Genomic DNA, 23,487 nt, shown 5'->3' on the forward strand with positions numbered 1-23,487 from the left:
CATTGCGGAGCACAGGCTCTGGATGCGCAGGCTCAGCGGCCATGGCTCACGGGCCCAGCCGCTCTGCGGCATGTGGGATCTTCCCGGACCGGGGCATGAACCCGTGTCCCCTGCATCAGCAGGTGGACTCTCAACCACTGCGCCACCAGAGAAGCCCCTGGTTTGTTTTTTAAGGGGAGAGATTTATGCTGGTCTTTCACTCTTTTGTATTTATACCACTCAGCTGCCTTTTAATGTTACATGCACTTTGTTTTTTAAAATACTTTCTTCCCCCTATTTTTGTGGGCTTAAACCAAGAATACAAATTTCTCAGCCCCAAACCCGGGAGTGCTGCTGCCAGTGTTGCTTAATAAGCGGTCAGCTCTGAGCCTGCCTGTTCTTTCTTCCTTTGCTGTTTTCCTGTTCTTGATGCTGCTTGCGTTCTTTATCTTGTACTGTACTTGTGACTGACCAGGGTGGCCACACACTTGTTCTCACTGCACACCTCCTCACCCAGTCTGCTTTAGCTGCCCCATGCAAGAACTGCCTGGGTTCACTTACCCATGGTTCACTCCAGTCTCTGCTTCTTGCCTCCTTAGCTTCTTAGTTTTGCCACCTGCACTAAATTACAGCTGGCTATTTCCAAGAAAATGGACAGGAGGGGAGATTGAGAAAAAAGAAGACTGTCACAGGGAAGGAGGCCACAACCTGAAATCATATACTGAAAGATGGGCTTGTTTATGAACCTTATGATTTTCATACAGTGATTTTTTTAGTGTATTTATGTCAAAACAATATGACACTTGACTATGGAATTCATTAAATCTGTTGTGTCTGTCATCTGTGCTTATCCAAATGTCAGGGAAGTGAATTGAATCCATTTCAGCATTCCAAAGATAGTAGTGGTAGTTTTGGTTTGGTACTTTACTTACAGCTTACAGTAATGAGTGTCATTATTTGATTAAATGGATTGTACTGCATTAGTGGGGGTTGTTGCTTCACTGTTGTAATGTTAAAAAAAACAAACCTGGAGAGCCATAGCTTTCAAAGATGATTTCATAATTATTGGTAACAAGTATTATTCATTCTGGCCTTCCTCTATGCTATAGTGTGATGGGTACGTTTTAATACAGAATTTAGTGGCATGTTATTCATTTAATCCTAGTTTCTTAGCTGTGAGTCCTGGAAGTTGTCATTTGGTACATTAAATATCGTTTAAATTACATTACAATTTAAGTTCACATGGTAGCTTAGGTGTGCAGTTGATTTATTTTTTCATTGTATTCTACCTTGTTTCTAAAATTATTTCAGGGAAGTGACTATGGAGTGGAAGTTTTCCTTAAGGGCTAGTTAGTGTCATCTGTAAACACTCATCTTGATTATTTTTCTTGTTGGAAAAATAATGTTTGTTATAAGAAACTCAAAAGTTATTTAAATATGTCATGTAAAGTGAGCCACTGTAGTCTTCCACCAGGAAATTAACTACTGTTACCAATTTGGGAGCATATTCTTCAACTTTTTTTGTTTTAAATGGAAATGCTAACATTCTATTTTATTGATATATTAAAGATGTCAGTAGTTTAGCAAACAGAATATTTAAGGGGATTAGGGAACTGACATTTTGTTGAATATCTACTGAGTCCTCAACTACATTGTGAAGGGAGATAGTATCTCCATTTTATAGATGTCCGAGGGTCAGGGATTTAGTGATTTAACCCAAGTTCACACAGCTTCCCTTCTGCCTTTGTCATTGCACTACCATGTACTCAGAGAGCTTTTATTTATCTCTCCACCTAAATGTTAATCATTTGGAAGCTTCCAAGCTCTCTACTAGGTGGCAAGACAGTCCCAGACATAGGTAAGCCTAACACAAGGCTTTAAGGAAAAGGAGCTTATTATACTCTTCTCTATTACATTACTTTAAAAATAAATATAAATTCTTGACTAGTGTTTGAATTCAGAAGGTTCTCTGAAGTAGCATCGTTTATCTTTAAGTAAAATTTTGTATCATTAAAAAATAATCTTGTCAGGTACTCCTGGGATGATGTTAAATCAGTTAGTCCTCTTTCTCCTATTTGTGTTTTTAGTTTTTATCTGTCGTCTTATTCATTTTCTGCCTAAAGACCAATTTTCAAGTCATTTAATTATTTTGTATACACATTGTTTGGCTTTGGACAAGTTACCTAATTGTGTTGTAACTTAAGTTTCTCCATTTGTAAAGTGGGGAGCATATCTCAGAATTCTTGTGAGGATCAAATGTATGTATGCAAGGGGCTGCCAGACTAGGCTGTTCTGTAAGAATTGCTTACTGTTGATTTCCTTTCTTATTTCTCATTCAAGCCAGGGCCAGATCTTTTCTTTACCACTTATCTTTTTTGTTAAATGTTAAATTCTGGTTTTCCATCCCAGGCCATCAATAAATAACCCTTCAACTGGATCCCAAAACCTTGTTTAATTTTTCTGCCTCCTTTGTTTTTGTTGACCATGGTGTCTTTATTCATGACTAATAAGACACTATCTTTATCTCTTGGACATTCCATCTTTTCTACCTATTCCTCCTCTAGTCTTTTTTTTTTTTTTTTTTTTTTTGCAGTATGTGGGCCTCTCACTGTTGTGGCCTCTCCTGTTGTGGAGCAAAGGCTCCGGATGCGCAGGCTCAGCAGCCATGGCTCACGGGCCCAGCCACTCCGCGGCATGTGGGGTCTTCCCGGACTGGGGCACGAACCTGTGTCCCCTGCATCGGCAGGCGGACTCTCAACCACTGCGCCACCAGGGAAGCCCCCCTCCTCTAGCTTAAATATTGTGGTCTGCAATCTTTGTCTTTCTCTCTGTCTTATCTGTTCTTTGACTTGATATGTGTATCATCACCTCAGATGTTTAGATCCATATTTCTAAAACTACTACTGGTTGTTCTGTAGGCCCACCAAACTTGTTTTTTTCCAAAACAACATGTTTTTTCCACCAACTAGACCTGTTATACCATCTTATAAAATAGGCTTGATATCTGTTATTAATGCCATTGTTCATCCAGCAGGTAAAAATGAACTTCCGTATTTTCCTCATTTCCTCCTACTCTTGTATTTTCTTATTTTGTTGATGACCAAATCATTCCCTTTCTGCTTCCAGATTACTTGTCTCATATTCTGGGCTCTCCTCTCCTTGCTCACTGCCATTGCTTTATTCTCCAGGTCACCTTCATCTCCTGTTTGGACCACTGTCATAGCCTTGTCAGTTCCTTCTTTAGTCTATGGCTGTTGGTGGTTTGCTAGTGTACAGTTGTTAGTATTTAGAGGTTTGGGGTTACTTGGCAACCTAATTTTGTTGTAAATGGTGTCCGTAGATTTTGATTTTGTTGTCTAGGTGCTCTTTTATGTGGAGAGGTTGAAAAACTGCTGCTGCCACCACCATCCTAAAATCCTGTCTTGAGTTTTTTAAAAAGTAATTTAGACAAATACATGTTACTTGTAAACTGAAATCAGTATAAAGTGAATAAGATAGTTCCTCTTCACACTTAAATCCCAACCCCCAGAGATAATGCACTGCTTACAGTGGGGCGAGTATACTTCCAAACTTTAGGGCAAACTCTCTACTTGTGCCCTAGATCCCTTCCCTTCTCAGCTACTCTAGGACATTGGTTAGCCCACTAGCCTTTCCTCTGGTCTCAATTTTTACCTTTCTAATGAAGCATTCTTTTTTTTAAAATAAATTTATTGATTTATTATTTTTATTTTTGGCTGCGTTGGGTCTTCACTGCTGCACGCAGACTTTCTCTAGTTGGGGTGAACGGGGACTACTCTTCCTTGTGATACGCGGGCTTCTCATTGCGGTGGCTTCTCTTGTTGCAGAGCATGGGCTCTAGGTGCACGGGCTTCAGTAGTTGTGGCTCGTGGGCTCTAGAGCGCAGGCTCAGTAGTTGTGACGCACGGGCTTAGTTGCTCGGAGGCATGTGGGATCTTCCTGGACCAGGGCTCGAACCCGTGTCCCCTGCATTGGCAGGCGGATTCTTAACCACTGCTGCCACCAGGGAAGCCCTAATGAAGCATTCTTGACAGTACAAATATGCTGTTATTTCTTCTCTGGATTCTGCACTCCCCTCTAGTTTCTATTTCTCTATTCCTCTTTGCAGCAAACTTCGTATGAAGAGTTCTTTCTATCTCCAGTTACTCTTACTCCATTCCCCCTAAACCTTTTCCAACCACACTTTTTGTCTGGACCATTTCAGCAAAACTGCTTTTCTCACGGTTACCAATTCCCTTCACACAGGTGAATGTAGTAGTTTTTTTTTTTTCAAGTGTTATTTGACTTGACTTGATCAGTGGCATTTGATGTCTTGTTCAAACATTTTTTTGCCTTCTAGGATACCACACTTCTAGTTTCCCACCTCACTGGCACCTTTTTCTTGGTCTCCTTTCTAGTGCTTTCTGATTTTACTACATTTATCCTACTTTTTATCCCACATTATGTGCTCCTTCCCTGTTTTATTTTTCTCACTGGTTTGTGTCAGCTTCTAACAATATACGTTATTTACCTTTTATTTCTTTCTCTTCTCTGCTAGAATATAGTGCTTGGCATGTAGTGGGTACTCAGTATGTAGTTGTTGAATGAATGAACGAAGTGTTCTAACAGCATCTCTTTTTGAATGGTCTGTTGTTTTCTCCTTGATTTGAAGTCCTACTTTTACTACTATGTGTTATACTTATAAAATTTTATAAGCCCCCTGGTATAAATACAGATTCATCTAATGTGTTTTAAATATAATCTATTACCTGAATATGGTGTTCAGTAGCCTTGAGGTCTGTTGTTGCATTTAGCCCTTGCCATCCTCTAGTGAGGAAGATAGTGTTCCTCTGTTTTACAGAAACTTAAGCAAGCTCACCTGTTGGTTGGTGGGAGAGTTGAAATTCAAACTCATGTCTCTGGATTCCAGTTCCATTGCCATGAATGTCTTCTAGTGATTGTGCAGTCTAATATGTGATAATGCTTCCCCATATGTAGTTAATGCTTAGTCATCCGTCAACACATGATTGGCTGTGCTCACTAACCAGAGGAGCCCCTTCCCTCAGTCCAGGCAGAGAGAATAGATCTGAGGCAGAAGGGTAAAGTTGAATAGGGAATTGGTTTATGCAGGATTTTTTTTTTTAATAGACTTTTTTCAATAGATATTTTTTTAGAACAGTTTTATGTGGGATTTTTGCCTCTGAATTTTAGAATATGATTTTGGAAGGAAGGTTGTGGAAAGAACACAGGCTGGTGGTCATGAAATAGATTCTCTTCACCACTAACTAATTTGGTAATATCCCTGCTTTGCTTATTTTCTGTGTAGATGATATCTTTGATCTAGGCTTTAAGTTAGAAATGATACTGTATGTGCCAGAGAGCTTAGAGAGTAATTCTCACACCATGTAAATGAAAGGTATCACTATTAAAAATGACTCAAGTCTCATGTTTTTGGTACTCTAGATACATTCATTCTTTTTATTATACTGGAGTACTTTTAATTTTGTTTTATGTAAATCTTTTATTTTAAAGTTTCTGCTGTCAAATTTTGTTGTTTTTCTAACTAAGACAGCAGCTGTGGATGTGGCTTAAAAACTGATGAACTTCTACAATGGTGAGCCTTTATGGAGCAATGAAAGGCTGCTTACAAATTGTAGCCACAGTGGCAGTGAATTCTGTGTTTGTTCCCAAGGGTGAATGTGTTTTGAGGGGAGTGAGTTAGGATAGTACAAATTGAGAGAGTGTTTCTATTCTGGGAATCTTTGGAGCAGTCATTTCTGCTACTGCTCTTTATTTCTTATGACTTTGAAGGAATTTGGAATGTTTTGCATGACTTTTTGATGATCTTTAAGTGTATTACTTGGATATGTGTAAAGGTAAATTGTAATTTTAGTTGTTTTATGGACATGGTTTCTGTCATCAAATATTTTTGCCCTCAGCAATTACTGTGTGTAATAGCACTTATGGATGATGCTTTACCTATGTCTGCTGTTTAAATGTTGGATTGTTTGGAACTAAATATTTTCCATTTGGTATGATTAGCTCATACATATAGTTTTAGGCACAGTGCGTATACCTGTTTTCATTTCAAAAGTATATGGTTTTAATACGTTATTGAGCAGATCCAAATAGTTAACTATAAATTATTAAAAGTAGTTTTACTCTGAGATACTAAAGCTCACACCTGGAGCTGAGTTACAAGAAATAAGGTGAGCCTTGGTATTTTCTATCAAAATATCTAGAAGATAAATTTCTGCAATGAAAAGAATTCTAGAAAATATTTATTTCAAAAAAAGAAAATAAAAGGGGGAAGGGTGGTAGAGCGATAGTTGAAACGAGGCTCCCTGACCAAAAAAAAGAAAAACAAAATAACCCCATAACTGTATATGTGAAAGTATAGTCAGTATTTAGGAAGTTATTAGAGTATATATTTGCAAACCTATAAACTATTTATGTATTTATTTATTTTTATAAATTTATTTATTTTTGGATGCATTGGGTCTTCCTTGCCGCTTGCAGGCTTTCTCTAGTTGCAGCGAGCAGGGGCTCCTCTTCATTATGGTGCACGGGCTTCTCATTGCAGTGGCTTCTCTTGTTGCAGAGCACGGGCGCCGCCTCTAGGCATGCGGGCTCAGTAGTTGCGGCGTATGGGCTTAGTTGCTCCGTGGCATGTGGGATCCTCTTGGACCAGGGTTCGAACCCATGTCCCCTGCATTGGCAGGCGGGTTCTTAACCACTGTGCCACCAGGGAAGCCCAAATTGCTTAGTATTGAAGATATTCAAAAAGTACAAGTTGAATATGCTGTTAAAATGAACTTTTTTGTTGTTAAATTGCCTCATTTTTCCTCGTAGTTAAGAGAGTTTAAACCTTGACAGTAACTTCTTTCATTGTGTGGGACAGGATTTTATGCACATTAAAAATAACAGTTTTTGTGAATTGTAGTTATTATCCACAATTACTTTTAGATATAAAAGCATTCCCAGCGCCTGAGGTGCACGTGGCTCCGGTGGGAGCAGAGCATGTCTTTTCGAGGCGGAGGTCGCGGGGGCGGCGGCGGCGGCAGAGGAGGATTTGGACGAGGGGCGGCCGTGGAGGTTTTAACAAAGACCAGGACCAAGGACCTCCAGAGCAAGTAGTTTTATTAGGAGAGTTCCTGCACCTCTGTGAAGATGACATAGTTTGTAAATGTTCCACAGATGAGAATAAGGTGCCTTATTTCAGTGCTCCAGTTTATTTAGAAAACAAAGAACAAATTGGAAAAGTGGATGAAATATTTGGACAGCTTAGAGATTTTTTTTTCCGTTAAATTGTCAGAGAACATGAAGGCATCTTCCTTTAAAAAACTACAGAAGTTTTATATAGATCCATGTAAGCCGCTGCCGTTGCAGAGGTTTCTACCTCAACCTCAGGTGAGAAGGGATCTCCAGGAGGCGGTGGCCGGGGAGGTCGGAGGAGGAAGAGGAGGAGGTGGCAGAGGTGCGAGAGGCCGTGGTTTCAGAGGTGGAAGAGGACATGAAGTGTAACAGTTGACAGAAACTTCACCAGTTGACTTCTGAATTAACCTCATGATCTACTTCTATGGACCAGAAACTTGTCTCTTGATCAAATCTTAAAGAACTGGTCATTTTACGCCAGTGGAGCTAAAACGTCAATGTCAACAAAAAACAAGTGTGGCAGAACAGGCAATTTTGCCCTAAAAGAGTATGAACAAGTGTTCTAATGTTTTGTACAAAGCTTGAAACTTGTGGGTGTTTAATAAAGGGGCAGCTTTCATTTGAAGCATATTCGAATTTTTAAAATAAAGTGTTTTATTCCTTTAAGTTAAAAAAAAAGCATTCCCAGTGAGTTACTTCTGATTCATAATCAGATTTTAGCAGAACAGATGTGGGCTACCAAAGGAATAATTAGCCAAAAAATACTAGGGGGTTAGAGAGCCCTTTGTGTAACATTTAACTTTAGTTTCTTGGCTAGTTTATATGAATAATTAAAGTTTCGAGGCAGTTAAATTTTCTTTTCTTCTCTTGGGATCTTACAGTTGTCACTGGTAGCTATAATCACTAGGGAAATGGAAGTATTATTTCCATAAACAGATGGCTTTTCCAGCACTGGTCCCTGACAGTGCTACTGAGGTTCCTGTTTATGTTGGATGATTTCCTAATCACACCAACTTGGTATACTTTTGAAAGATGACACCTGACAATAGAATATGATGTAGATATTAAAATGACTTAGTGAACTTGAGAATTTACAGAAGTTGAGAGTATATATAATTCCCACGTTCCTGGGGGAAGATAGTCTGTTCCTGTGAGAGGAATCACCTAGTAATGGATACTGATGCCTCAGCTATCCTCTCAGGGATTCCTTAGCTACCTCTTCCACTTTTTGACTTTCATTTAGCTCTGACATCAGTGCTTTTTTCATTTCTGCTTGGTCAGATGACTAGCCCATCCAGTGCTTTGAGGCATTGGTAGGTTTTTGTTAGGATTAAGGATAGGTTTCTGTTGTGTACAAGGAAGATTTTCAGAGAATACAGTGATACAGTTACTTAAAATGACAAAATCACATATTTTTTCTGCTCTAGTGTGAGCTTTTATTTGCTATTAATAGGATTATCTTCTCCCTTTTTATGTGTCTGTTTTCCTTTTCCTGTTGGACATTTTGTTTTGTTTTGTTTTTGGCTTTGCCACGCTGCGTGGCTTGCGGGATCTTAGTTCCCTGACCAGGGATTGAACCCGTGCAGTGAAAGTGCAGGGACCGAACCACTGGACCACCAGGGAATTCCCCTGTTGGACATTTTAAAACAAACGCATATTGGGGATCCACATGTATACTTATGCTCCTAAAATTTCAAAAACACGAGTCAACTATTAGGATTCTAAAAACTTTGCATTTGTAAGCTATATTTACTCTGTAGCAAGAGCTATCTGTATTTTTGAAGTCATTTTTAAATATATGAAAGGAATCTAGTGACAAAATTTGTGAAGACAGGTTGCCTTTTGAAAAGACAGGGTAGGGCTTTATTTCTTTAGTATAACTGGTTGGGGTAAGTTGTAAGAGTGACTAGAGTCTTGGCGGATATATCTCGATTTTGGAGCTATTAAAAATTTGTCAAGGGACTTCCCTGGTGGTCCAGTGGGTAAGGCTCTGAGTTCCCAGTGAAGGGCGCCCGGGTTCGATCCCTGGTCGGAGAACTAGATCCTGCATGCATGCCACAACTAAGAAGTCTGCATGCTGCCACTAAGACCTGGCGCAGCCAAAATAAATAAATACTAAATAAATAAATAAATATTTTAAAAAATTGTCAAGAAGGAAAAAACTCTGGTGCTTTACACATTTTGTTGGGGTAGGGGATGGTGGTGCCATTTGTTAAGATTAGATGGCACTGTGATAAATGGCATAGTAGAAGAGTAGAGTTAGTGTTGGTGGGGAGTTTTTGGTTTTGAACATGTTTTGTTTGAGGCCATTGTGAGAAAGTTAGATGAAGATATCCAGTGGCCAGTTACATATATAAATTATGTGTGTGGTTCCTGGAGCTCAGGAGAGAGAGGTCAAGGTTGTACACACATACTTGAAGACTGTTAGATGTTCATTAAAACCTTGGGAGTGGGCAAAATCTCCTCAGGGAGAGGTGGAGTTAAGCAGAGACAAACCACTGGTGAGCATCAATACTTCGGGAGTGGGTAGAGGTGTAAAAACTAGTAAAGGAAAACTAATAATAGAAGAGGTGGGGGCTTCCCTGGTGGCGCAGTGGTTGAGAGTCCGCTTGCCGATGCAGGGGACACGGGTTCGTGCCCCGGTCCAGGAAGATCCCACATGCCGCGGAGCGGCTAGGCCCGTGAGCCATGGCCGCTGGGCCTGCGCGTCCGGAGTCTGTGCTCCGCAGCGGGAGAGGCCACAACAGTGAGAGGCCCAAAAAAAAAAAAAAAAAAAAGAAGAGGTGGGACAAAAACCTAGACAGTGTAGTATCACAAAAATGAAGAGAGTACTTCTAGGAGGAGGGAAACCTGTCAGTTGTGTCACATGCTACAAAGAGGGCAAATGGGATAAACACAAATGCTCACTAGTTTAGCACTTTAGGACTTCAAGTTGGTAAGACTTTAGGACTTCAAATTGGTAAGAACTTGTGGGAGCTAAAATGTAGTTTGTCACAGGTTGAGGAAGTGGAGACAGCTCTTTCAAGAGCAGTGGTTCAGAACTTGGTGGGAATGGAACCTAGGTGTCGTGATGGAGGAATAGGCTTGACTTGTTTAGGTGCTTATTGGAAGGAACACAAAGAGGGAAGGGGATGAAATTTAATTTGAAACTCCTGTTGGTGCCTTTTCTGTAACATTGTGCAGCTTCTCATGTGTTAATGGAAAGTCAACATTAAAGGGGGTTTTGTTGGGGACAGGGGCACACATTCAGTAACGTTGTGACAATGAAGGCATTCATGAACTTGATTCTCTTTAACTTTTCAGAGTCTTTCCACATTGACTGTCTCATTTAAAAAAAATTTTTTTTTTTGGTCACACTATGTGGCATGTAGAACTTCCCTGACCAGGGATTGAACCCGTGCCCCCTGCAGTGGAAGCGTGGAGTCTTAACCACTGGACCACCAGGGAAGTCCTGACTATCTCATTTTAATGAGGGAAAATATTCTGTATTGTTTTTCTCCTCAAGGGTTGATATTTATTCGTTGATTCTTCCATATTTTTTTGCTTGGTGTCCCTGGTGACTGATGTGGTGGATTTAATTAATTCATATGAAGCCAAAGAAGATCGCCTGTCTTTGGGGTCTTGATCCATATACTACAAGAGCTATGTGGCCTGTGCAGCACTTTGTTTTGCTTTGTATTATACTATAGTCTCTAGACTTTTGGTTGTTTACCTATATCAGTAGAAAGTTAACGTGTACCCCAGTATATGTGATTGTGTATTAATAAATTATAATGAAGTGTTGTACTTTACTAATATACACATTGAAGTATCTATAGAAATTTCAAATATTAAAAATTTTGTGATAAAAATGAGGTAAACAAAAATTTGAAGATACTTTTAATGGTAGAACCCCTTTTTATCTTTACAAGTATTTTGTGAGAACAGTGTATTTAAGTTTACTTTGTTACTTTTTAATTGTGGTATATATAATATACATCATTATTTTAAAAAAATCTTGGTTAATACTTTGTGAGAGTCATTCAAAGGGCTAGTTTTAAGTTATTTCTGTACAAATCAGGTGATTTTCATAGTTGAAAAGCCATTGTTTAAAATGCCATGCTTACCTTAAGTGTTTTTAATTTTACAGAAGTAACTGCTAGATCACGTACTACAGGAAGCTGCATGTCTTCACAGGAAAAGTAATCAATTTGGGGACCTTTTTGTGTAAGAAAAATGAGTAACTCGTCAAGTTTCAAAACCTTTTAAGTGCTTTGCCACAAGATGAAGAGCAAACCTCTCTGTGGTACAAAAGGTTTTCATGGTTACTCCCTGTTTCATGAAGATACAGTGTAACTAGCCATATCCATGACATCTGGTAGTACTTTGTGTCATTCTGTTGTCATTTTCTTTGCTTCCTAATTGAAAGATGAAATGAATGAGTTTCTTGTGTGATGGGAATCTCAGTAAGTTTTTTATAGAAATCTTGTTTTATTTTGCTTAAAGCAGCCACTCTCATAGCAGATAATACTCTTACTGATTTTCCATAAAAAGCTTTAATTAAAAGAGGTCAAAGAAGCTCCCTCCTGAAGACATTGTGTCTTTTTGTTCAGTTTTCTATCCCTTGTACCTATAAGAGTTCCTGTCATGTAAAAGGCACTCAGTAAATATTTAACTGTAGAATGAATTTGCAGTTGAGAATATGTTTTCCTATAGGTATTTTCTTAGAAAACTTTGCATTTCATTAAGAAGCCAGCAAAGACTAAATAAACTGAGGCATATCAGAAAAAACATAACTACCTACTGTATGACAAATTTCCCGCAGTATGTAGTTTTTTCTAATACCAATCCCCCCCCCATAATCTTCAACAGTGTTTCTGTGCATATTTATATAGTAATTTACTGACAGAAAAATACATTTTGGTTTATGTTCATGTTGTTCCCCAAGTCATACTTCAGCCTTTTCTACCATGACGGGAAGAATAAATCTTTCCCATGATATGTGGCTTCTTTTTTTTTTTTTGACCACGGCACGTGGGATTTTAGTTCCCCAACCAGGGATTGAACCCGTGCCCTCTAAAGTGGAAGTGCGAAGTCTTAATCACTGGACCGCCAGGGAAGTCCCTGTGGCTTTTTATCTTATACTGTTTTATAAGAAGTCACAAAAGAGGCATGTAAACTCAATGACATTTTCCAAAGTACTGAATTGAAAATCATGACTTTAAACCTTGCCAGAGAGAAAAACCTCACAACCTATAGAGACCTGTTATGTTTTAAGTACTTAAAATTTTAAGTATTTTACTAATTGTGATTGCTTTGTACTGTCATTTGCTAATACTTTGGGGCAAAATTTATATATATGGTGAAGTTACGGTTGATAATAGATGTAAATCTATATTTTAAAAAGTTATCTTGGTTATTTCTATCTTCTTTTTGACTGTCTTGTTATATCTGATTAATCATTATTTTTACTTGGTAAAGAGGGAATACTAGGAGGAAGAGGTACCCTTCTGCCATTTATTTATTTAGTGTGCTTAAATTATTAGTACTATCTCCAATACCTCTTTGTTGCAGAAATTATCTTAAGTCCCTCACCTGTTTTTTGAGGGCTCAGGTCATTAAACTAGGTAATTTGTGATGTGCTGAAACAGATCAGTCAGTGAGGGCACCATTATCAACCCTTCACATTGTGGAACACCTTTTATTCCCTCAGGTTGGGATCATCTGACATAGACTGAGCCCTAGTGATGTATTCAAAGGATTTTGAGTGCCAACTGTGTCCCAGGCACTAGGATATACCAGTGGACAAAACAGACCAAAAAATATAGATTTAAATATGTATAATCTGCCAGTGTATAGAGGTTGCGTTTTAGTGAGAGAGACAAAAACCAAATAAGTTAAATATTTATTGCGATAAGGGCTTCAGAAGAGAAAGAGTGTTGGAAATAGGATAGGGAGTATCAGAAAGAGGTTGCAACAAGATAAAGTGGGTCTCTGAGGTGGTGACACTTGAGCAAAGGACCTTAAGCATAAGGTGAGAATGTGAGGCATGTTGTATGTGGGGACAGAACGTTCCAGCAAGCAGGAGCAGCAAATGTAAAGACCCTGAGGCAAAGCGTGCCTAGATTAGATATGGTATGTGAAGTAAAGACAAGAATCAAAGCTAACCTCATGTTCTGGTCTGAGCAATGGTAATTACAGGGTCGCCATCATTTGATATGGGAGACAGGTTTTGGGTGTGAGATTGGGAGATGAGGACGTATGTACAGGAATAATTTGCTGGCATGGCTTCTGGATTTCGCATGGTGACGGATCAAAAAATGTCACTCAGGCAATAAATGTGATTTTGAATAACTTTCACTCTAAATTGATGACACTTAGGGAAGATAAACTAATTTATTTGCTGAAGCCAAAGGTAATTAATAAAGGAAGGGAACTTTCCTGGAGTAAATGAGTGTTTCACACACTAATTTTGGATTTCTTAAATGATTACTTGAAATTTTCTTGCTTTATTCTATTAAAATGCAAAACGTCTCTCCCAACCCTGTTTTTTTTTAATTAATTGATTTAATTTATTTTTTGCTGCATTGGGTCTTCATTGCTGCATGTGGGCTTTTCTCTAGTTGTGGCGAGCGGGGGCTACTCTTCATTGTGGTGTGTGAGCTTATTGCTGTGGCTTCTTTTGTTGCGGAGCGTGGGCTCCAGGCGCGTGGGCTTCAGTAGTTGTGGCTCACAGGCTCTAGAGTGCAGGCTCAGTAGTTGTGGCGCATGGGCTTAGTTGCTCTGTGGCATGTGGGATCTTCCCGGACCAGGGCTCGAACCCCTGTCTCCTGCATTGTCAGGCGGGTTCTTAACCACTGCGCCACCAGGGAAGCCCCCAACCCTGTTGATTTAAACAATAAATGTGGTAATATTGTACAGATTAGTATGTAATCTCTGATCATAATTCTGAGATCTGTTTAGATAGAAACAGGGAAATAGGGAGGTATAATATTAAGACTAATGGGAAGAAGAAACAAATTTTTTACCACTGTGATGTTGTGATTTATAAATCTGGTCATCAGATGACCAGAATATATTTCTCATACGTATTTGGTTTTGTCCACAGTTCCTGGCTCACAGCTCCTAAAACCCATGGAATTTCCTGAGTGATAAAGGTGTCTTTTGTTATGTTAATGAGGTAACACGTGGCCCTTTCCCCATACCTAGCCCTTTGCATCTCTTCCAGTTGGCTATTCCTGAGTTATATCCTTTTTTATAAGAAACCGGTAATGTAGTAAGTGTGAGCCACTCTAGCAAATTAATCGAACCCAAGGAGGGGGTCATGGGAACCTCTGATCTATATAGCTCGCTGGTCAGAAACACACGTAATAAGTTGGGCTTGAGACTGTCTTCTGAAACCCAAGTTGGAGGTCATTGGAACCTCGGAGATCTATCTCTGGGTAGATAGTGTCAGAATTGAGTTGAATTGTAGGATACCTTTCTGCTGTCCAGGGAACTGCTTGTTGGTATGAGAAGTCCCCTTTCCATGTTGGAATTAGTACCAGAACCTGAACCTACATTTAACCACATACTTCAGTCTCCAGGCATCACTTGAATGATTTTTTTTCTGAGAATGCTTTATGTTATAAACAATTAATTCTGGGCAACTGTGTATCAAAATATCTGCATTATATGGCCTGTTTTCTATACAAACTATGTTTATCTTTCTATATGAGCTTTCTGTTTTGATGCTGTATTTATAAATTTGGAAATACATGCATGCTGGGTAGGCTCCATTGCCTTAGTTTATATAATAGATTATTCAATAGAATCACTCCCCATAGGATCATCTTCTCTAGTTGTTATGTTAAGAAATGAAGTACATTAATGGCTGCTTTGGGAGGTGTGTGTGTGTGCGCGCGCGTGCGGGCGCCTCATGTCTACTTTGGGATCACGATTAGTTGACATTGATCTTTGTTTAAAGATCAACAACAGGAACTTCTCTGGTGGTTCAGTGGTTAAGACTCTGTGCTCCCAATGTAAGGGGACCGGGTTCGATCCCTGGTCAGGGAACTAGATCCCACCTGCATGCCGCAACTAAGAGTTTGAGTGCTGCAGCTAAGAGTTTGAGTGCCACAACTAAGGAACCCTCAAGCTGCAACTAAGGAGCCCACCTGCTGCAACTAAGACCCAGAACAACCAAATAAATAAGTAAATACATATAAAAAAAAAGATCAACAACAAATCATCAAAATATCATTAATCACTACTACTGCATTTTTGTCCTAATGGTAGCAGCTTTAACACACTTTTATTATTTTCTCTGTAGCATTGGCGTTTACATCACACTTCTAAAAGCCAGAACCAAAACCAAACAAAAAGCTATCCATGGCATTTTGATAAATCCATGCACTAAAGATTCATAGGGATTGTTTTGTCTAATGCACACAGGAGTTTCTGCCATAATGCCACACACAGTTGGTCCTTTGTGTCCATAGATTCTGCATCTGAGAAGTCAACCAACTGTGGTTTGAAAATATTTGGGGAGAAAAAAAATCCAGAAAGTTCCCAAAAGCAAAATTTGAATTTGCAACTTGCTGGCAACTATTTACATAGCATTTATGGAACATTTACATTGTATTAAGTATTATAAGTAATCTAGAGATGATTTAAAGTATATGGGAGGGGGGGTACTTCCCTGGTGAATCCGCCTGCCAATGCAGGGGATGCGGGTTCGATCCCTGGTCAGGGAACTAAGATCCCACATGCCCCGAGGCAACTAAACCCACGTGCCACAACTACTGAGCCCATCTGCCTCAACTAGAGAGACTGCATGCCACGAACTACAGAGCTCACGTGTGCCACAACTAAAGAGAGAAAACCTGTACACCACAACTAGAGAGAAGCCTGTGCCCCGCAATGAAAGATCCCGGATGCCACAACTAAGACCCAACACAGCCGAAAAAGAAAAAAAAAAGAATAACAATAATAAAACTATATATGTGGGAGGATGTGCATAGGTTATATGCAAATACTATGTGATTTTATATAAGGGACTTGGGCATCTGCAGATTTTGGTATCCAGGGGGGTCCTGGAACCAATCACCTGCAAATACTGAGGGGTGAATATGTAGCTTGACAAAACTTGAGATTTGCAAAATCGTGCAGTGGAAGTAATAAAACTCATGGGGAAAAAAGGTTTGGGACAGACTAGTGAAATTCTATGAAACTGTGATCTTGGATACTAACTAAAAACAATAGCAATCCTAAAAAAACAAAGGACTAGCATTTGTACCTTGTATTACCATCAATCTTTGGAATCTTGAACCTTGGATTCAGCCTCTTCTAGTTGTAGGTCCTGGAAGGACATTGCTTCTAAGAGACTATTTTCATTAAAATTAAAAATCTAATCCTATGTGTAGCTTTCTTCATTCCATTGTTTGTTTTTAATATTTATTTATTTATTTATTTGGTTGTTCTGGGTCTTAGTTGCAGCTTGCCGGCTTCTTAGTTGCGTTACGTGGGCTCCTTAGTTGTGGCATGCGAATTCTTAGTTGCGGCCTGCATGTTGGATCTAGTTCCCTGACCAGGGATCGAACCCGGGTCCCCTGCATAGTACTCATGGAGTCTTAACCACTGCACCACCAGGGAAGTCCCAATCCATTGTTTTAATACAGGGGGAATTTTTTGCAGCTTCTTCATCTGCACAGGCAGCTTTGTCAAATAGGTTAACCCAGTTAGCTGAAAGAGTAGCAATTCCTGAAGCCGCTAAACCAGCTACTACTCATAAGAAAGAAAAGTACTTTTGTAGATTTTTCAGGGCTTTTTCCTTAAAATATTCATCTGTTACTAAGCTTTCATCTTTATTTGTGGAAAAGCTTTCCCCGTTTGCCTCAAAACATTAACATGCTAGGAAAAATAGTGTATGAAGCAACATAACTTCCTTTTACACTAGTATCATTCCCCTATTTCTAGTTGCCTAAGAAGTAATTCACAGCAAAGAACATACATTATGGCAGAACAAACTTTACACTTGTTTTGATTTGATTTGTTAAATGCGTAGGGTGAGTGGCAGGTGAGTTCAGCTGACGCTTGAACAACTTGGCAGTTAGGGACATCAGACCCCTGTGCAGTGGAAAATCCTCATATAGCTTTACAGTTGGCCCTCTGTACCCACAGTTCCGCTTCCTTGGATTTACCCAACCATGGATTGCATGGTATTATGGTATGTATTTATTGGGAAAAAAAAATCCGTGTGTAAGTGGACCTGCATAGTTTAAATCCGTCGTGTGTAAGTGGACCTGCCTAGTTCAAATCCATGTTGTTCAAGGATCAGCGGTATTAATTTTGGAATCAAGAAGACCAGGCTTTGAATTCTGGCTCTATCACTTAAATGTCACTTTCTGCAAGTTACTTGACTTCTTTAAGCCTCAATTTGTGTATCTGTAAAATGGAATTAATTATACGTGTCCATAGAGTTTGGTAGTAAATAAAGGAGATAATTCCTGACAATTTTCTTTACACACTGAATTTACTAATAGTAAGTGTTAGCTCTTAATTTGCAGTTGTCATTTATAATTCATAGTACTCTTCAGAGCATGGCATAACATATACCACTGTCAAGGAATATTTTCAGCAAGTTTAACATTTTTCAAATAATTTGATGCTTATCAATTTTATTTAATATAAAATTTGAGAAGGCAGGATTTTGTTTTTACTGTCAAATGTAGGTAACAAGGAAAACAGACACAAAATGTGGTAAATGAGATTTGTATTTTCATTTTTTTGGCAAAGTTTTATATAGGAAACTGGTAAAATAATCAGAAAGTGAAGAAGCTGTAATTGTATTTAGGCTCTTGTGATGTAAGGGGATACAAACAGGTTTTTTCCTTTAGGTTGCAAAGGAGATTAACTTTTTTCTGTTTAAACGCTGTTAAAAGTTCTATACTGCTTTTGCCTATGATGTGTAGTGGTTTTTAAGGTTTATATTCTCTCTTCCAATTCAAAGCTTTCATTTAACCAAATAAGTTGAACAGGAACTCCATTTAAAACTTCTCATTGATCCTTCTTGTTTGATTTGATATTTCCTATTGACATTTTTATTCTTAGTACCATGCACTGAACTATTTTCAACAAATTCTATTGAGGAGTCATTTCTTGAAAACCTGTTACAGGCAAGATCTTTGAACATCTTAAGTTTTATAAAAGATGAGTTAAGACAGTTTGGTCTTTGGCTGTTTGTACCTTAGTGGGGAATCCAGCTATGCTCATAACTTTTACTGTAATATAAAGATGAACATAATGACTCCTATAATAGAGACATTTCACAAGTACAGAAGAAGAAGGAGTGATTAATTTGGACTGGGGATTTCAGCAAAGCCTTCATCAAGGATTTCTTATTCCTCTTCTTATTTTTAAACTTAAAAAAATTTTTTTTGGCTGTGCTGTGTGGCTTGTGGGATCTTAGTTCCCCGACCAGGGATTGAACCCGGGCCCTCAGCAGTGAAAGCACCAAGTCCTAACCACTGGACCACCAGGGAATTCCCCTTAAACTTTTAAATTATGCTAGAGGAAGGTGAGTTCTGGAAATGTGGAGATGAGATTTTGTTCAGGAATACCTGGGTATATGGAATCTTTAAAAAAAAAAAAGTGGTTCTGAAGAATCTAGGGGCAGGACAGGAATAAAGACGCAGACATAGAGAATGGACTTGAGGACACAGGGAGGGGGAAGGGTAAGCTGGGATGAAGTGAGAGAGTAGCATTGACATATATACACTACCAAATGTAAAATAGATAGCTAGTGGGAAGCAGCCACCTAGCACAAGGAGATCAGCTTGGTGCTTTGTGGCCACCTAGAGGGGTGGGATAGGGAGGGTGGGAGGGACGCACAAGAGGGAGGGGATATGGGGATACCTGTATACGTACAGCTGATTCACTCTGTTATACAGCAGAAACTAACACGCCATTGTAAAGCAATTATACTCCAATAAAGATGTTAAAAAAAAAAAAGAAAAAGGAGGGCTTCCCTGGTGGCGCAGTGGTTGAGAGTCCACCTGCCGATGCAGGGGACACGAGTTTGTGCCCTGGTCCGGGAAGATCCCACAAGCCGCGGAGCGGCTGGGCCCGTGAGCCATGGCCGCTGAGCCTGTGCGTGCAGCTCCGCAGCGGGAGAGGCCACAACAGTGAGAGGCCCGCATACCGTAAAAAAAAAAGAAAAGGAATACCTGGGTACTGTCTGTCCTTCGTCCCTCCCAGTCAGGGTGTGGTTCTTGTAGGAGACAGATGAACTAATTAAAAAACCATGAGTGCTCAGTTTGTAAACATTCCTTCAAATGGACGAGAACAAAGTCAGTCGAAGGGTAAGCCTGAGTAGTGGCCGAGTGAGAATGTGGCTGTTTTCTCCCTGGACCTGAGGCGTGTGTCACTGGCAGCTGTGAATGTCATTAGGGAGCCTGAGCCAAGATAAATCTGTGCCAAGATAGGCTGCATGTGCTTCTGCTCTGTGTAGCCAGTGACATTCAGTTAAGTTCTGTATCATTGGATAAATGGAGTAGGAGCCGGATCAGGCCAAATAGATCAGGAGTGAGAGAGATTGTCTGTATAAGCTCTTCCTTATATATATATATAACATTTCTTCCTTGAAATGTTATGCAATTAATACAGGAATATATTTTTGTATCATTATTATGATAGTTTAGAAGCCTCCAGTTCTACTTCTTTCCCCAGAGGTAACCAGTTTAAAAATTTTGAGATATATTCTTCCAGACAATTTTCCATATACTTTGGGTTTTCTAGAGGGCAGATGGGCTCATATTATTGTATTTGTATGTTATATATTATGTTTACTTTAAAAAGTTAATCATTCTTGAGTTCTTAGCATACATTTAGAATTATTTTTCTTGGGAATTCCCTGGTGGTCCAGTGGTTAGGACTTGGTGCTTTCCCTGCCATGGGCCTGGGTTGCATCCCTGGTCGGGGAACTAAGATGCTGCACGTTGCATGGTGCGGGTCCCCCCCGCCCCCCCCAAAAATAATTTTCTTTAAAAAAATCTGTGTAGTAGTCCATATCCATAATATAGATGTAACAGAATTTATTAGCCAGTTTGCATTTGACATACAACTACCTGTGTTTCTCTTTTAGGAACAACGCTCTGTAGTAGCCACATATCCGTGAGTATTTTTGTAGGACATACACTTAGAAGTGGAATTGCTGGTTGCAGGGACATGTACATTTGTAGTTTTGATAGATAACTGCCAGCTCCAGAACCTTAAATTAACTCACACCCATATGTATAGCAGTGTGTGAGAGTTGATGACTGGATTTCAATAGGAATTGAGAAGAAGGGACTTCTGTACAGATGGAGAAGTGTGAGAAAAAGCATGGAGGCAGGACAGCCTAGTAAATATGGTGAGACAAAAGAGAGTAAAGAATCTGATGTGTAGAGTATAGGAAACAAGAAGGGCTTGTGGACAAGTCTAGAAAGGTAGGTTGGATTAAATAGCAAAGTATTTTTACTGTGTTGCTCAGAACTTTAAACTTGAATGGACAATGGGAGCCTTTGGAAAGGTTTTACACATGAGCCTTATTTCAAAAGCAGTAACTGTGAAGGCTAGGTTTTTGATATGGGAAATTGGCTATGAGACTGTTATAGTAATCAAATGCTGTAATGAAGGCCATGACATTAGAAATTAAAGAATCAGATTCAAGCAGTGGTATAGAGTTAAAACCAGTTTGTAAGGTTGGTGGCTTAGGATGAGAACAGAGAAACTGAATGTTGTGGCTATCTGAGTGGGTAGGCGGCACCATTTACAAAAACAAAACTAGAATGAGAAGTAGGTTTGGGGTAAAATAAGGGAAACTTTATTAAAATATAAGGAAGAAGATAATTCACTATCTGCTATTGATGTATTTCCATGATGTGTGTTCAGTTTTTTTATTGTAGCAAAATATATGTAATGTAAGATTTATTATTTTAACCATTTTTAACTGTACTGTTCAGTGGTATTAGGTGCATTCATGTTGTTGTACAACTATCATCACCATCCATCTCCAGAACTTTTTCCATCTTCCTAACCTGAAACTCTGAAGTTATTAAACAATAACTCTATTCCCCCTTACCCTGAGCCCTTGGTAACTACCATTCTACTTTCTATCTCTATGAATTTGACTGTTCTAGGTACCTCATGAGTGGAGTCATACAGTATTGTCCTTTTGTGACTGGCTTATTTCACTTAGCATAATGTCTTCAAGGTTCATCTATGTTGTAGCATGTCAGAATTTCCTACCTTTTTAAGGTAGAATAGCATTCCATTGTATGCATGTACCACATTTTAAAAATCTCTCCATCTCCTGGTGGACATTCGGGTTGCATTTGTTTGAGTTTTTTGTTTGTTTGTTTTTGTGTTTTTGTTTTTTTCGTGGGGGGAATCTTGGGTTTTTTGTTTGTTATTGGAGATTGCATATAATAAAATTGAGTTTGATAAAACTGTGCAAACCACTACAGTCTTGTAGAGACCCACTGTTCGAAATAATGTTTGCTGCCACAAGGATGATTACAGAAAATCATATAAATACTTTGTACAACTCAAATATATTATGACTTTTGGAAAAATGACCTAAAATGCTTATCCTACTAGTGGTAGACACCACAATGGAGGTATAGTATAAAGTTAACCGGACTTAGAAGACTTGAGGTTTTTAATATAATCATTGGATTATTGTGAGGATTAAGTAAAATGTACAAAATTATATACACTTTGAAGTGCCCAAAACAGAGATGGTGTTGTACATGTTCTAGTCTGACTGAATAACTGCTTGAAGAACTGGAACTATTAGATAGGTGAAATAAAACAGCCCCTGCATCTGATGAAAAAAGTTAAGTGATAAGGTTATCCTAAAATAGGGATGAGTTGTCAAGTGTTACCTGTTAATTTTGAAAGTGTCTCTAAAATCTTGATACTTTGTGGCAGTAATTTTCTAATTGAAGTTAAAATAAGAGCAGTGAGGTGAGAATAAGTATATCAGAGAGGTTTCTTTCTCTTTTTATTCATTACTCCCCAGAAAACATGTATTCACTTTCCAAGCTCTCTGCAGTTCATTTCTATTTAGCAGAGTTGTAATTCTAGGCCCACAGCCTGAAATTGTGACTTCTGTTAATACATTTCAACACAGTTCCATCCCAGGAACATGTGTTATGTTTTGGAACTCTTCAATATATCATTTTCCTTCATGTTCCTTTCCTATCATTTGGCATTGGAAAATGAAAAGCCTGAAGAGAACACAAAATCTAGATGAAGCATGGTGATGGAAAATTAAAGCAACAGATCAAAAGAAGTCCTTAGAGACTTTTAAACTAGTTCTTTCTAGTATGGCTAAAGTTATAGGACAGTTCTTTAACTTTATTCATTTCTTTCAGCCTCATTGTAATAGGTAAGCTAATAGAAGGTAGTTGGTAATTTAAATGAGATGCTTAGCATGTGGAAAGCACTTCATATGTGTTGTCTGTCAAATTTATTGTTTCTAATCTATGGGATTGAGACTGAGAAGCATTTTAGTGACTAGAGAGCATCAGATAATAGGTTCCTGTTCTTATCTGAGATTGCCTTTATTATTTTACCTGTGTTTGAATATGGACTGTCTCCCTTAAATTAGTCTCTGTAATTAGAGATTCTTTAAAATATTTTTACCACATTATCGTTTAACAGTGACAGATATAGATGGCAGAGGATGCATAATTAAAACGCTAAGATTATTAGAATACTTGTTTAGTAAATAATACATTTACCTCATTTTAAAAAAATTCCAACTACAAGCAAGAACTAAATAGACTAACTTGACTTGTCATACCTCCCTACTCTTTGCAGAAAGTTCTGATAAACTGTAATAAATTCTGTTAGAATATCTGAGCATATCCAATTTATTATATCCAAACTGAGCTACTGAAACCCCCTCTTTTTTTCTAATGTATTTTTTCTTCCAGTTTTATTGAGATATAATTGACATACAGCATTGTATGTTTATGGTGTATAGCATAATGATAGCTTACATACATCACAATAAGTTTGGTGAACAACCACGATCTCATATAGATACAAAGTTAAAGACATGAACCCTCCCCGCCCCAGATCTTCTCCTTAAGTTTTCCCCATCTCATTAAGTAACTTTATCCTTTGGGTTGCTTAGGCTAGAAACCTTGGAGTCACCATTGCTCTCTTCCTCTTTTTTCTTCAACTCCATGATCCAGAGTGTCATCAGATGTTGTTAGTTTTGTCTTTAAAATATGCCCGGGCTTCCCTTGTGGTGCAGTGGTTGAGAGTCCGCCTGCCGATGCAGGGGACACGGGTTCGTGCCCCGGTCTGGGAAGATCCCACATGTCGGGAAGATCCCACATGCCG

General features: G+C 38.8%; 1 protein-coding gene and 1 pseudogene across 4 annotated transcripts in view; both read left to right on the top strand.

The window, feature by feature from the left end:
* LOC307060006 (recombining binding protein suppressor of hairless) overlaps nt 1-23,487 on the top strand; it is a gene marked incomplete at its 5' end in the record, with an annotated part of 114,164 nt that overhangs the window by 10,088 nt on the left and 80,589 nt on the right. The window lies entirely within an intron of this gene.
* On the top strand, nt 6,997-7,500 carry LOC307069367 (H/ACA ribonucleoprotein complex subunit 1-like; annotated as a pseudogene). The gene has a single exon. The product of its transcript is annotated as an H/ACA ribonucleoprotein complex subunit 1-like (transcript).

This window comes from Hyperoodon ampullatus (assembly GCF_949752795.1).
Source record: "Hyperoodon ampullatus genome assembly, chromosome: 1".
NCBI classification, from domain to species: domain Eukaryota; kingdom Metazoa; phylum Chordata; class Mammalia; order Artiodactyla; family Ziphiidae; genus Hyperoodon; species Hyperoodon ampullatus.